Here is a 14,467-nt window from a genome sequence, read left to right on the forward strand (position 1 = left end):
TAGCCAAGGACCTGCCGGTCCTCCCGGACCCAGATTGGGTGGAGAGGGTTGGGCGTTGAAGTCTTCTTGCCTTCCTTGTCGGTGGTGACGAGCAGCTTTGCCGGCTCCGGTTGGGTGCCGTCGACGTAGCCGAAGACCCCGGCAACTCGCAGTTGGGGGATCATCTGCGTGCGCCATAGCACGTAGTTCGTGCGGGATAGCTTCTCGGTGACCTGGCCATTGAGACTAGCCGGGAGGGAAGCGCCGGAGGAGGAAGACATGGTAGCTTTGGCACAGATGGTTTTTGGTAGCTAGATGAGTTGAAGAAGAGGGGCTCTGATTACCATGTGCGAGCGGTAAAACGTCTTGCCCTTGTCGAGGCGACGTGTTCATGTTATATAGCAGGGGAGCCGAAACCCTAGATGGCTTACATGTGGTTTGAGAGAGAGAGAGAGAGATAAGCGAGAATCTAGGATACATCTTGTGAGAGAAGAAAGGAGGAGATGGTTACAAGAATATCTCAATACAAACTACCTCCTAACCTTATCTCTAATATACCTAGCCTTATCTCTAATATGCCGCATATGATGGTGTTTAACATACTTCATTATGCCTTGAGGCAGTTAGTTGACCTCTCACCTATGTTCATGCAGGGATGTAGCCTACCTGCTCCAGCTTGTTCTTGGAAACCATCAAAGGCCATTGATGGTGATGGAAAAAAAGAAGGAGAAGCAGGTAAAGTGACCTATGTTCAGGCCCACTTCCTCTGTATTTCACAATGTCATGTTCTGTCTTCATTGTTGTTCCTTTAATGCACATCATATTACCCATTTGCAATTGCCAATTGCCATACATGTCCTGTAAATTGAAGGCATATGAGATCGTAATTTTATTATTCCTTTCAGAACTGGAGCGATGTTTCTTGGAAATCACAAAAGGACCAGTGATGGTAATGGAAAAGAAAGAAACAAACAAAAAAAGAGAAGCAGGTAAGATGACCTACCATTTCATTGTTAAAAAACATGAGTGGATGGGCACTTGCTTTTTATTAACTATAGCTTACGCGTCCGCTTCATGTATTTAATCATCGTTTGATTAGTGAGTGCGCTACAGACTGTGGGTACCGGTTAATTTTTCAGCAAGTTGGGCTCAGCTTAAATTAAAAAATGCGAGTGGCTGGATCAGATCCATTCATGTCTTGTTGACCCCCATTGGAGAGTCACGAGTCCTATTTCTCTTACGGTCTAGTGCTGCCTCCGATTCGCCTCTCCTGCGATCTCCCATCCTCCTTCATCGCCGCACTGTTTCCCACAATAACTAGCTTCCGTCATCATCCTTCACCTCTTCATCTGTGTAAGCTTTCTGCCCTTCATTTTCTTTCTTGTGTGAGGTAGTCTTCATTCAAATACATATTCTCCTGCAAAATCAGGAAGAATAATCAGCTTGTAGCGGCTTATCTGTTCACTGATTTATCTCCCTGTTTCCCGCTCTGCAGGTTTTCTACCTTTGATTTCCACTCCCATTCCATTCATCGCCGCACCGGCTGCAGAAGTCCGTCAACACCGCACCTCTTCATCTGTGTAAGCTCTCTCCCATCTGTTTTCTGTCTTGGCAGTTTTAGTCTTCTGCTTGCTCTTTTCTTCTTCAAATACATCCACTAGCACAAAAGCAAGAAGAAGAATCAGCTTGCAGTGGCTCTGTTTACTATATGTTCTGTGTTGCAGCTCACTGATTCATCTCCCTGTTTCCCGCTCCTGCAGGTTTTCCATCTATTGCTACTCCAGAGGCCATCATTATTCGCTTCATTTTTCATCCTAGTGATCCCCTCCCCCAACCACCATCCAAACAGAAGATTCTGTTAACACACACAAATCTGCCTTTAGAGTAATTTTACCTATTAACCATCTTTGCTCTGTTATATTCCCTATTTTCATTCCTCAAAAAAGAAAAAAATCCCAATTTTCCCACCGTGTCTCTTACTACGTCCAATAAAGAAAAAGTAAGAGATTCATCCTTCCCCTCGTCCCACGGCGTGCTTTCCATGGCGGAAGTGGCACTGGCTGTGGCTGGTGTACGGGCTGGCTTACAGTTGGTGGTATCACCAATTTTAAAGAAGCTCCTAGCTGACCCTGCAAGGTGTCTTGGTGTGGACATGGTGAGTGAGCTCCATGAACTGGAGACCAACATCATGCCGCAGTTTGCTCTACTGGTTGAAGCAGCTAACAAGAGCCCACACAGGCCAATGTTGGACAACTGGGTCCAGCAGCTCAAAGACGCCTTCTGTAAAGCTGAGGACCTACTAGATGAGCATGAGTACAACATCCTCAAGCGTGAAGCAGAGAAGGGGAAGGACTCTTTGATAGAACATGCATCTTCCAGTGGTACTATTATGAAGCATGTGCATACTGTGTCGAGCAGGCTGTCCAATCTGCGCCCAAAGAACAAAAAGCTACTCGACCAGCTCAAGGAACTGAAGCTCATACTTGCGAAAGCCAAGGGCCTCCGGGAACTGCTTTGCTTACCTACTGGGGCCTCCGCAATGCCAGCAGCTGTTATTCGAGCGGCCACATCAATAGCACCTCCGAAAGTGATTGGTCGTGACAAGGACCGCGATGATATTACAGATATTCTTACCAAGCCGATTGCTGTTGAGTCAGATACAAGTAGGTTTTCTGGTCTAGCCATTGTTGGACTTGGAGGCATGGGAAAATCCACCTTGGTGCAGTATGTTTACAATGACAAGAGGGTAAAAGAACATTTTCAGGTCAGGATGTGGGTTTGCATCTCGCGCAAACTTGATGTTATTGGCCATACACGGTTGATTATTGAATCAGCAAAAGGAGGGCAGTGTCCATCTGTTGATAATCTTGATACTCTCCAATGCATATTGAGGGACATACTGGAAAAATCAAAGAGATTCCTGCTTGTGTTGGATGATGTCTGGTTCGAAAAAAAGAGCAATGAGGACTGGGAGCAACTACTGGCTCCTCTAGTTTCTCGACACACAGGAAGCAAAGTTTTGGTAACTTCTCGATCTGAGACACTTCCAGCTGCTCTTTACTGTAAGGAAATTATTATTTTGAAAGAGATGGAAAACACTGATATCTTAGCACTCTTGAAGGAACATGCCTTTTCTGGTGCAGCAATTGGAGACCAGAGGTTGCATGAGCAGCTAGAAACGATTGCAGAGAAGCTTGCTAAAAGACTTGGAAGATCTCCACTGGCAGCAAAAACTGTGGGTTCACAACTAAGCAGGAAAAAGGATAAGGCAACATGGGAAGATGCTCTAAGGATTGACAACTTAAGTGATCCCAGTAGAGCACTTTTGTGGAGTTACGAGAAGTTAGATCCAAGTCTGCAGAGGTGTTTCCTGTATTGCAGTTTACACCCAAAAGGCCACTGCTATAAAAGGGATAAGTTGGTTTGCATGTGGGTAGGAGAGGGACTTATTGATTCGTGCAATGTGAACAAGAGAACGGAAGATATTGGGAGGGACTGCTTTGATGAGATGCTCTCAGTTTCATTCTTTCAACCCGTTTACAGAGGTGACGAAGTTATGCACTGGTATGTTATGCATGACCTCGTTCATGATTTGGCCGAGTCATTGTCTAAAGAAGTCTGCTTCAGATTAGAAGATGATAAGATGGCAACAATACCACACACTGTTCGACATCTATCTGTTTGTGTTAAGAGTTTGAAGCAACATAAGCACTCTATCTGCATGCTACATCATTTACGTAGCTTTGTCTGCATTAAACCACTTACAGATGATGCAAGAGACATTTTCCAGCAGGTGCTGCAGAATTTGAAGAAGTGACGTGTACTTATTCTGCAGTTCTACAACAGCAGCAAACTGCCTGATTCTGTTGGTGAATTGAAGCACCTTTGTTACTTGGACGTTGTCCGTACTTCAATCTCTGAATTGCCTGGATCATTGTGTGCTCTTCACCACTTGCAATTACTTCATTTTAGCGCCGATGTTAAAATTTTGCCTGAAAAACTATTCACTTTAAGTAAGTTGAGATATCTTGAAGGTGGTCAAATCCCTTACATTGGCAAGTTAACTTCGCTCCAACATCTCAACAAATTTTGTGTACAAAAGCAAATGGGCTATGAGGTGCGACAGCTGAAAGACCTGAACAACCTTGGAGGCAGTTTAAGTGTCTCAAATCTTGAGAATGTTGCTGGGAAGGATCAAGCCTTAGAAGCAAAGCTACATCAGAAAAATCATCTCGGGAGATTGCACCTTGAATGGAGTGAAGAAAATGACATGACTGAACCTGATAGCTTACATTTGGAAACCCTGGAAGGTCTGGTGCCACCACCGCAAATAAGGGGCCTTACTATCAAAGGTTACAGATGTGCAGAATACCCAGGCTGGTTACTTGAGGATTCTTATTTCCAGAATTTGGAATCATTTGCCCTTGTTAATTGCAGTGCCTTAGAAATCCTACCATCGAATGCCGCTCTCTTTGGGAATTGCTCCTCACTTCGCCTCCAGAATGTCCCATACTTGAAGACATTACCTTCTCTTCCAGCTAGCCTTGAAGAGTTAGTGATTAGGAAATGCATATTGCTTATGTTTATTTCCAGCGATGAGCTAAAACAATATGACCAAAGGGAGAACACCGTGATGACATACAGCCTGAAGTCAAGGCTTTCTTCCACCTGGGAGGTGGATTCGGGATCAAAAATCAAGGACATACTGTTGTCAGAACATTCATCTCTGAAGCGCTTGATGAAATTGATGGATGTTGATATTTCTCATCTTGAAACCATTGAAAGTGCTCTAGAAAGAGAGGGGAGTGAAGTATTGGTGAAAGAGGATATCATCAACGCATGGATATGTTGCCATGTGGAGAGGATAAGACTCATATGTAAAAGGAACATTAGCCTACAACTGGTTCCACCATCAGGGCTTTGTCGGCTTGACCTTTATTCATGTGTCGTTACAGATGAAGCGTTAGCGGTTTGCCTTGTTGGTCTCACTGCATTGAGAAAATTTTCATTAAAAGAGATTATGACTTTGACTACACTTCCGTCACAGGATGTTCTCCAACAGTTGAGAAAGCTTGATGACTTGTGCATCGACTCGTGCTGGTGCCTTAGATCATTAGGGGGGCTGCGAGCTGTTACCACTCTTTCAGGATTTTCTTTATGGAGCTGCCCTTCTGTAGAGTTGACACATGGATCAGATTTTATGCCATTGTCCCTTGAGATACTCAGCATAAGACACTCTGTGGTTGGAGAAGATTTCTTTAGTAGTGACTTGCCGCACCTACGTCGTCTTTCGATGGATGCGTGCAGAAGCTCTTCATCATTGTCGATTGGTCATTTAACCTCCCTGGTAGACTTATCACTACGAAATTTACAAGACCTGTGCTTTCTTGAAGGGTTGTCTTCGCTGCAACTTAGGGCATCTCCAGCCGCGCTCCCAGGAAGGCCTCCCCAGGCGTTTTTCTTGCATCGGCGCCGAAAAATCGGTCCAGTCGCGCCCCCAGGAGCCCGATTTTCGCCGGCCTGGGCCGAAAACAGCGCCGGCGGACCCAGGCCGAACCCGGCGCGCTGGGGGGCGCCCGGGGGCGCCGGGCGAACTTTTTTGGCGCGAAAAAGCCGCTGGCCCGCCGCGTCAGCGACACGGCTCTCTTCTCGCCCCTTCGTCGTCCTCATCGCCTCGTTTCCCGCAGCGAATCAATGCCAAAGCTGCCGCGTTGCCGCGCCGGTCAGCCTGCGCCATTGATGCCTCACGGGCGGCGCAGTGACGGCCGGACGACGCGCGTCCCTCGCCCTCCCTCGCCCGCCACGCGTACACACGGCGGCCACGCGTACGGGCGGCGTCTCGGCCTATATAAGGCGCGCACCAGCGTGCTCGGCGATCACACTCTCTCGCCATCGTCGTTCCTCCCTCTCCTCTCTCTCGCCGTCTCCACCCATGGCCGAGCGCTTCCCTGGTGACGGCGCGGCGGCGAACGGCTTCGGCCGCCGCCATCTCCACGAAGACGAGGCTCGCCTCCTTTACGAGGTCGGGTACCCGGTGCCCGGCGCGTGGAGGATCAGCGTCGGCGGCGTGCCGGTGCCACCACCACCCACCGGGGCGGCGCGGCGTGCGGAGATCGCACGCATCCGCGCGTCCCTGCCGCGGGCAGCGAGGGAGGGGCCACGGTACGTCCCCGACAGCCCGCTCTGGGAGCCCTACTTCCGGCGCCGTCACGCCGAGCAGCTCGAGGCCACCAACGGCGTCGTGCCCTCCGGCAGGCTCAACTCCAATGGCCGGCGCCGGTGGTGGGGCGTGCCCGGGCGCACGTTGGAGGCCGTCCTCGAGTACATCAAGGGCGGCAACACGCCGCGCCTCCAGTACCCCGATCCCCCGTCCTTCTCACGCCGCCGGGGAAGCTCCTGGACCCCGAGGCGCATGGAGACCGGGGGGTCCTCCTCGTCGTCCGGCGGCTCGCCCTGCCTCCGCCCCGTCAAGCCGGAGCCCCAGGGCACGCCGGTCAGTGCCCGCACGCGCAGCTCCGGCGTCCGCATCGGCGCCAACGCCTCCCCACCCACCGACCGCTTCGTCCTCGTCAAGCCCAAGCCGGAGCGCGGCCTCCCCACGGAGTACGAGGAGATAGCCCGGCGCGGCATCTCCGACGAGGACGCCCTGCGGTGGGCGCGGGACGACTACCTCCGCGACGAGATGGTCCGGCAGCGCCGGGCCCTGCAGGAGATCGCCGCCCGCAAGCGTGGGCACGAGGACGAGCACGGCGTCATGGTCCTCGACAGCGACGACGACGACGACGCCCCCGGACCGTCCAACCCGCCGCGCCAACCGGGGGAGGGATGCAGCAGGGACGGCGGAGGCGCAGGCGGGGCCGGCGACGATGACGACGACGACGGCGGCGGCGACTACACGCGGTTCTACCGCCTCCTCGGCATGTAAACCGCGTGGGCGGGCGGCGAGGCGGGCGGCGAGGGAGACGGCGGGGGTAGCCCGCGGAAGTTTTTTTCTTCTTTTGTAAAATATGTTTAAGTTTGAACGAACTCGCCGATGTTTGCGTTAAATTTCAGTCGTGTTTCCGCCGTATTTGAATTTTTAAAAAAAACATGGGCGCCGCGACTGGGGGGCATCACGTCCCCAGTGCGCGGTTTAGCGCCGGCGCGCCCCCAGGGGGCGATTTTTTGCCCCTCCCGGGGGGCCAACAGCTGGAGATGCCCTTAGCAGTGCACATTTTGGAGATCTCCCGAATCTTAGTATGACGTGCATCTCACGGTTGCAACTCTGTTCTCTCTATGTTAGCAGCTCCGTAATACTCAACCACATGCTCTCAGCTGAAGGTTTTACAGTTCCAGGAAATCTCGCTGTTGAAGATTGCAAGGAGCGATCCTTTTCATTTGAAAAATCAGTAGATTTCTCAACTGTCGAGTGCCTCTTATTTGCAAATTGTGAAATCAGTTCCTTGCCAGATCTGAAGTGCTTTTCATCTTTGAGGACACTCGGTATCTTTGGATGCCCCAATATGTCATCTTTACCTGATTTGCCATCCTCCCTCTACGACATATTGGTGCGTGGTTCTCAACTCCTGCTGAAGAGCTGCCAATCACCTGATGGAGAAAGCTGGCCAAAGATTGAGCATGTCCGCTCAAAATCTATTTATTAATCTTCATCCAGATTTGCAACTATGTAGAAATAGAAAGGTAAAGTCCTCATCTGCTCGCTCTGAAAGAGATGACGTTTTGTACCTTTTATTTCACAATTTTTTGATCTTTCAGTATGTTAGATGTATTTAAAAGTTCGCTTCATTAATTTTAAAGTTTCCCCTCTTCACTTATTTCGATCAGCAGGGCTCCAGGACACTGCACCTCGTCTCCACTGCCTGTCAGTGAGGTGGAGTGATTCTCTCAAGCTCTCAGCTTGCCGTTGACCCGTCATTTCAGTTTTATCGCCAAATTCTGCGATCACCGCCTTCGACGACTCCACCGTCTTTGCCAAGACGTGTATATAAATACATGTATTGTTATTATTATAAATGTTGTTTTGTTATCCTCATCTCATAGTGTTCATTTTGGTTGTTATTGTACTCGCTTCTATCTTTTGTATGGTGTGATGTACTTCTGGAGAGCACAATCTCCATATACAGTCTTACCTGGAGCCTGTGTGGCTTCTTTTGGATCGCAGCGGAGGCTGCCTTGTCCTTCGGTGCAGAATATGGAGGTTACCTATCTATAAATTATTCATTTGAGCCATTTATACTCGGTACAATTGATGTCTACTTCAGTGGGCTACTTCTATGGATACGCACGGTTTTTACATTGTCAACTGTTGGAGATCGCTCATTCTCAGCTGCATGCTGATATGTTTTGTGTGGTCAGATGTCTTCTCCATGCACCATCGTGCCTGAACTTGTGCAGTAGTATCTTGTGTTGAATCACAGTGGAGGTTGCTTTCTAGTCCTTTGGTTTTTTCTGAACCTTGTAATCAGACCTGGTCTTGTTCATGCTTCTTTCTACGAATGGAGCCTGTGAGCTCTCCTTGTTATTTATTCTGGAAAAAGAAAAGACATTTCTTTTATGAAAAGTGGTTTACAATTATGTCAGCAGCTGCAGAGAAACCACCTTTCCCATACACCCGGGTTTAAGGCATCAATATATTTTTTCACTTCCCATGTACAGTATATACAGCACAGTGGAAGCACTAGGTGCAATAGTAATGTTTTGCCTACCACGTACATTGATAACAGTTGTGTGAGATTAACTGCTTTTCTGAACAAGTTAATAGTGTGCTGTCAGTTACTACCTTCAGCGCAATATCAAAAGAGGAAATTTTTTTCCTTTTGAGAATGACACAACAAATAAACAATCTATGATATGTAGGATGCAGGGGGTCACTACTCACTTCTCTTTAAGAGCATCAATCTTGCTAGCTAGGACATGATCATTAGCTCGCAACAAGTTTGCTTGCACACGGAGAAGGAAAACAAGCAGCAGATCTCTGACAGTATATCACACAATTCGTGACCCAGATGATATTTAGCATCAAAGGCCGAGGCCGACCACAGAAAGTAAACTCTCTCCTAGGCAGCCCAATCGTACATCTATGCAGTAAGCAAATTTGCATGAAAGAAAACCAGAAAAATAGGTAATGCACACTACTGTAAAACAAGTGCCGTGCATGTGGCCCTTGTCGCGTGCAGCGCAGAGCACCGCCCCGTTGACGTAGCCCATCTTGAACTCGGGTGGAATTGGTACACGGTGCTGGCCACCGGTGATGGGGTCGCACACGAGAACCTCATAGTGCAGCCCGGTAGAAGATGAGGACAAGGCCGTGGTGGCACCCTAGCAGTCGGCCCCCCATGTCGAGGTGTGCAGGAAGGACGCGGAGTGTACTTGAGCTTATCATCGCGATTGAAGAAGACGCCGAGGAGGGGCGGCTCCCGGTGATGTTGATACAAGAGGCGGAGGAATCTGGGGTCGGTGACGAGGCCTTGCCAGCGCTTGCAGACGGCAAGGGCGCACGCAAGGGAGGACAGCTGCGGCGGGAGACGGAGGAGGATCTCTCCGAGCATGTCGTCGTCTTCCAGCGCCGCCACAGCCAGCGAACCACCGCGGCAGCGGATCATGGCGGTGCCCTCCTCTCTGAGGTGGATCTGGTCTTGGGTCGATCTAGGGTCGTCACATTGAAGTGTGATTGGGCCCCGAAACGTTTTCCTAGGGTTTCGAGTGGCAGGGCGGCGCACGAGGCGATCTCGAGGGCGCAAGTTTTAGGGTTTCAAGATCGCCGGCAATCATCTATCCTGCTCATCCTGTTCCTGTTGCTCGCCTACTCGGGGTGATTAAGGGGGGACCTTGCGTCCTTTCCCACCCTTGGTGGCGCGATAGGAGAGGGGTCAGGGTTGGAATGCCGGGCGAAGATGGCGGCGGAGTCTAGCGCCATGGGAGGAAAGAGAAATCACAACAAGGGGACGGAGACGGTGGAGCAGATGATGGATCGGTTGGAGCTGACGGATAAAGAGAGAACAAAGCTAGTCATTGATGATGAGGAAGAGAAGACGGAGGAGGAGATCTATGCACTGATCGGCAAGGTACTACACCGAAGGGTGCTCCATGTGAATACCATCGGGGATGCGCTACGCCCAGCGTGGGGCAATCCGAAGGGATTGAGTTTCAGGCCGTCGGGGGAGAACGTTTTTGTGGCTAGTTTCATGAACAAAAGAGATAGCGATCGGATCTTGGAGGGAGGTCCATGGATGGTTGGAAAGCACTGTGTGGTGTGGGAGAGGTTTAACATCAGATCGAGGCCCTCTGAACTCAAGTTCGATAGGATCAAGATTTGGGCGCGGGTGGTTAACCTCCCATTCAATCTGTTGTGCCCGCCATGGCCAAAGCGCATTGCAGCCATGGTAGGGGATGTTGTTACTCTGGATGCTGATGGGAAGGGCTTTGCGTTTGGAGATTGTCTCAGATTCAGAGTGTGGATTAAGGTAGATGAGCCTTTGATGCGGTGGGTGCAACTGGAGAAAGCTAAAAAGAAGGAGACTGAGTTTTTCGACATCCAATATGAGAACCTGCCCTATTTTTGCTTCTCCTGTGGTAAACTGGGGCATGCAGAGTTGGTATGCCCTACACCGGCAGGGAGAGATGAGTATGGGAGGCCACCATACCGTGAGGCCTTGAGGTATTTGTCAAACAAGAACAAGAGTTGGGGCAATGTACCAACCTATAAGTATGAGGCCACCGGAGATGAAGGGAGGCACAATGCATCAGAAGATGTGCAAGAAGAAGTGGAACCGGGTGATGAGGTGACTTCACCAGAAAAGACAGGGAGGGGCAAGGTGAGGAATGCGATATACCAATTTAATGCTAGAGGCAGAGGCTCGAATGGAAGGGGTGGGCGCACGGGACGTGGCCACAATGGGGTGTATCGGAGGGTTGATATGAATAGCGCGGCCGCACATGGTGGAGGACACAACAAGTTGCTTCTGCAAGATTCTGAAACTGTGTTAAGGAAGAGGCAAAGTGAGGAGCACGAGTCGTCGGACTCAAGAGAAGATAGTCGTGATTCAAAGAAAAAGAAGGCAGAGGAAGAGGCTGCACGAATTCTCGCGGAGGCTGATAATCAGCCCCGCGGGCCGCAATGAGATGCTTGTCTTGGAACTGTCGCGGGCTTGGGAACCCGGAGACAGTTCGAGAGCTTCACGACCTCGTGAAGATGGAAGTTCCCGCCTTGGTCTTCTTGTGTGAGACGAAGATCGAGGGGAAGCGTGTTAGTGAGCTAACGACCAGGCTTGGGTTTGAAGGGTGTTGCCCAGTGAGTAGCGATGGGCTTAGTGGAGGGTTAGCTTTGTTTTGGTCAAAAGATATTGATGTAACCCTCAATAATTACTCGAACCAACATATTGATGTAATGGTTAAGAACGTTGGGAGTGATAATAAAGTTTGGCGGTTCACGGGCTTCTACGCTAAGGCTAGAAGAAGTGAACGCGTCGAAAGTTGGAACCTGTTGAGATGGCTTAAATCTCAGTATAATGTTCTGTGGATTTGTGGTGGTGATTTTAATGAGATCACAGACAATTCTGAGTATTTTGGAGCTCATGATCGGCCAGAATGGCAGATGAATGGTTTTCGTCAGTGTCTTGATGAATGTGAATTACTAGACCTGGGTTTCCAGGGGGTCCCGTTCACTTGGGATAACATGCAGCAAGGCGACGGCAATGTTAAGGTACGGCTAGATAGATTTCTAGCGAACCCGGCAATGATGAGCTTGTACTCGGCATCATTTGTTAAGCATGTTCCTTCCCCAAAATCGGATCATTGTATGCTGGCATTGCAATTGCTGGTTTCACCACAGGGGGCGGGGGAAGGGAGACGCAGATTCATATACGAGGAGGCCTGGCAGCTGGATGAAACATATAATGATACAGTGGTCCAGGGTTGGCCCCGGGGAGCGGGGTCGCAAGGTTTGCATGGGCTAGGAGAGGCCCTATCGGCAATGCAGATCCGTCTTACAGACTGGAAAACAAAGAAGTTTGGTGAGGTGAAACGCAAGATCAAAAAGATTCGTAAGGAATATGAGAAAGAGAGATCGAACTCCTTATTCAGGGGGCCGACGGGAAGAGAAAAAGACTTAGCACGACAGCTCTCTGATCTCTTGCACAAAGAAGAAATTATGGCTCGACAGAGATCGAGGGCTGATTGGCTAAAGGCAGGCGACCGCAATACGGGCTTTTTCCAGGCGCAAGCGGCAGCCCGCAAGAGTAGGAACCGTATACGCAGTCTCCAAGCTGCGGATGGTTCGCTATGTGAAACCAAGGAAGCGATACATGCCGAAGTACAACAGTTTTACACGGAATTGTACACGGCTCAAGAATATACAGAAGTTGAAGCAGTTCTTCATCATGTGCCACATAAAATTACAGATGCTACGAATGAACGACTTGTCAGACCGTTCAAAGAGGAGGAGGTGAAGGCTGCATTGCTGGCTATGGGACCTACAAAGGTGCCCGGATGTGATGGGTTTCATGCTGGATTCTATCAGAAACATTGGGAGCTGATTGGCCCAGATGTTACACTGGCTGTCCTCAATTTCCTCAATGGAGGACAAATGCCGAATGAAGTGAACACTACGGTTATTGTGCTTATACCCAAGGTGAGAAATCCGCAGAATATCACACAGTATAGGCCAATTTCTTTGTGCAATGTTCTGTATAAGCTTTGCTCTAAGGTGCTAGCTAACCGGTTAAGGGAGATTCTTGATGAGATAATTGCAGAGGAGCAAAGTGCATTCGTTCCAGGGAGACTTATTACCGACAACATCCTAGTCGCCTATGAATGTGTTCATTCCATGAGGAGGAAAAGGGGTAAGAAGGGATGGTGTGCGGTTAAAATAGATATGATCAAGGCGTATGACCGAGTAGAATGGGCATATTTACAGGGAATTATGCATCAACTTGGCTTTCATGAACGCTGGATATCACTTGTTATGTCTTGTGTGACCACCGTGAGTTTCCAAGTGAAGGTGAATGGTGAGCTACTGCCGGCTTTCTCGCCCTCTAGAGGATTTCGACAGGGAGATCCCATCTCGCCCTACTTATTTCTCCTTTGTGGGGAGGGCCTCTCTTGTATGTTGCAAAACTATGATGGAGGGTGGATTGATAGGGGCATCAGAGTTAGTAACACTGCCCCATGGATCTCACATCTGTTATTTGCAGATGATTGCTTGATCTTTATGAAGGCTGATTCCAGAAGTGCCACAAGGTTGAATGATATACTTGAACAATATAGTGTGGGCTCTGGACAGAGTGCCAATAAGATGAAAAGCTCGGTATTTTTTAGTCCTAACAGCGGGGCTTCTGTTAAGAGGGGTGTTAAAAACGCTCTTCAGATACATCGCGAGGCTATGTCGGAAAAGTATCTTGGCCTTCCTACGGCGGCGGGCAGAATTACGGAGCAAAACTTTGAACATATCAATGAGCGGTCGAGGGCAAAGGTGCAAGGGTGGTGTGAAAGGAAGATGTCTTGTGCTGCAAGAGAAGTTCTCTTAAAATCTGTTGTCCAAGCTCTACCGGCCTTCTCTATGAGTTGTTTTAAACTCACAAAAGGCTTGTGCAAGAAACTGACAGCAAACATGTCAAAATATTGGTGGGCTGGAACACTAGATACGAAGGGAATGCATTGGCAATCTTGGGAGAAAATGTGCATTGCAAAATCAAAAGGAGGGATCGGTTTTCGTGACTTTGAGACTTTCAATGACGCAATTCTAGCAAAACAGGCATGGAGAATACTTGAAAACCCAAACAGCCTGTGTGCTCGTGTGTTAAAGGGAAGATACTTCCCAAATGAGGAGTTTCTTACAGCCGGATGCCCCACGAGTGCATCAAAAACTTGGAAGGCTATTATAAAAGGAAGGGAGATGCTCAAGTCGGGTCTGATCCGGCGAGTGGGAGACGGGACTACGACTGAGGTTTGGCACGATCACTGGATCGATGGAAGCTGTTCCATGAAACCATTGGGAGCGCTGAAACCGAACTCCATTCAGCTAGTCTCAGACTTGATTGATCCTGTTTCTAATCAGTGGAAGACTGAGCTGATCAGGTCGGTATTCTTACCCCCTGATGTGGATGCCATTTTGGCTATGCCACGGCCGAGGACAGACGGAGCAGATTGCTGGGCATGGGCGTGGGAGAAGTCCGGCCTATTTATTGTACGCTCGGCGTATGGGCATACAATGGAAGAAAAGCGGCAGATGACGGTGATAGAGGGCTCATCGGCTGGTGAGGAAGGAACATGGCGAGCTCTGTGGAAACTTAATGTTCTGCCCAAGATTAAGGTATTTTGGTGGCGAGTGCTAAAGGGTTTCCTACCCAGCTATGGAGAACTTAAGCGGAGGCATATAAAGCAACTACCAAACTGCCCAATGTGTGGCCATGATAATGAAACCCTGGTTCATTCATTGATGGAGTGTGACCATGCTAGGCGCTTCTGGGAAGCGGCAGAGCGATTCTTTGAT

The 14,467-nt window shown here is 49.4% G+C and overlaps 1 pseudogene; it reads left to right on the forward strand.

Annotated features, from left to right (window-relative positions):
* Positions 1 to 633: 633 nt before the first annotated feature.
* Positions 634 to 8,188, forward strand: LOC147962897 (disease resistance protein RGA2-like; annotated as a pseudogene).
* The last annotated feature ends 6,279 nt before the right edge of the window (positions 8,189 to 14,467 follow it).

The sequence above is a fragment of the Triticum urartu genome, chromosome 7A (genome assembly GCF_056163025.1).
Source record: "Triticum urartu cultivar PI428250 chromosome 7A, HENAU_Tu73, whole genome shotgun sequence".
Taxonomy (NCBI): domain Eukaryota; kingdom Viridiplantae; phylum Streptophyta; class Magnoliopsida; order Poales; family Poaceae; genus Triticum; species Triticum urartu.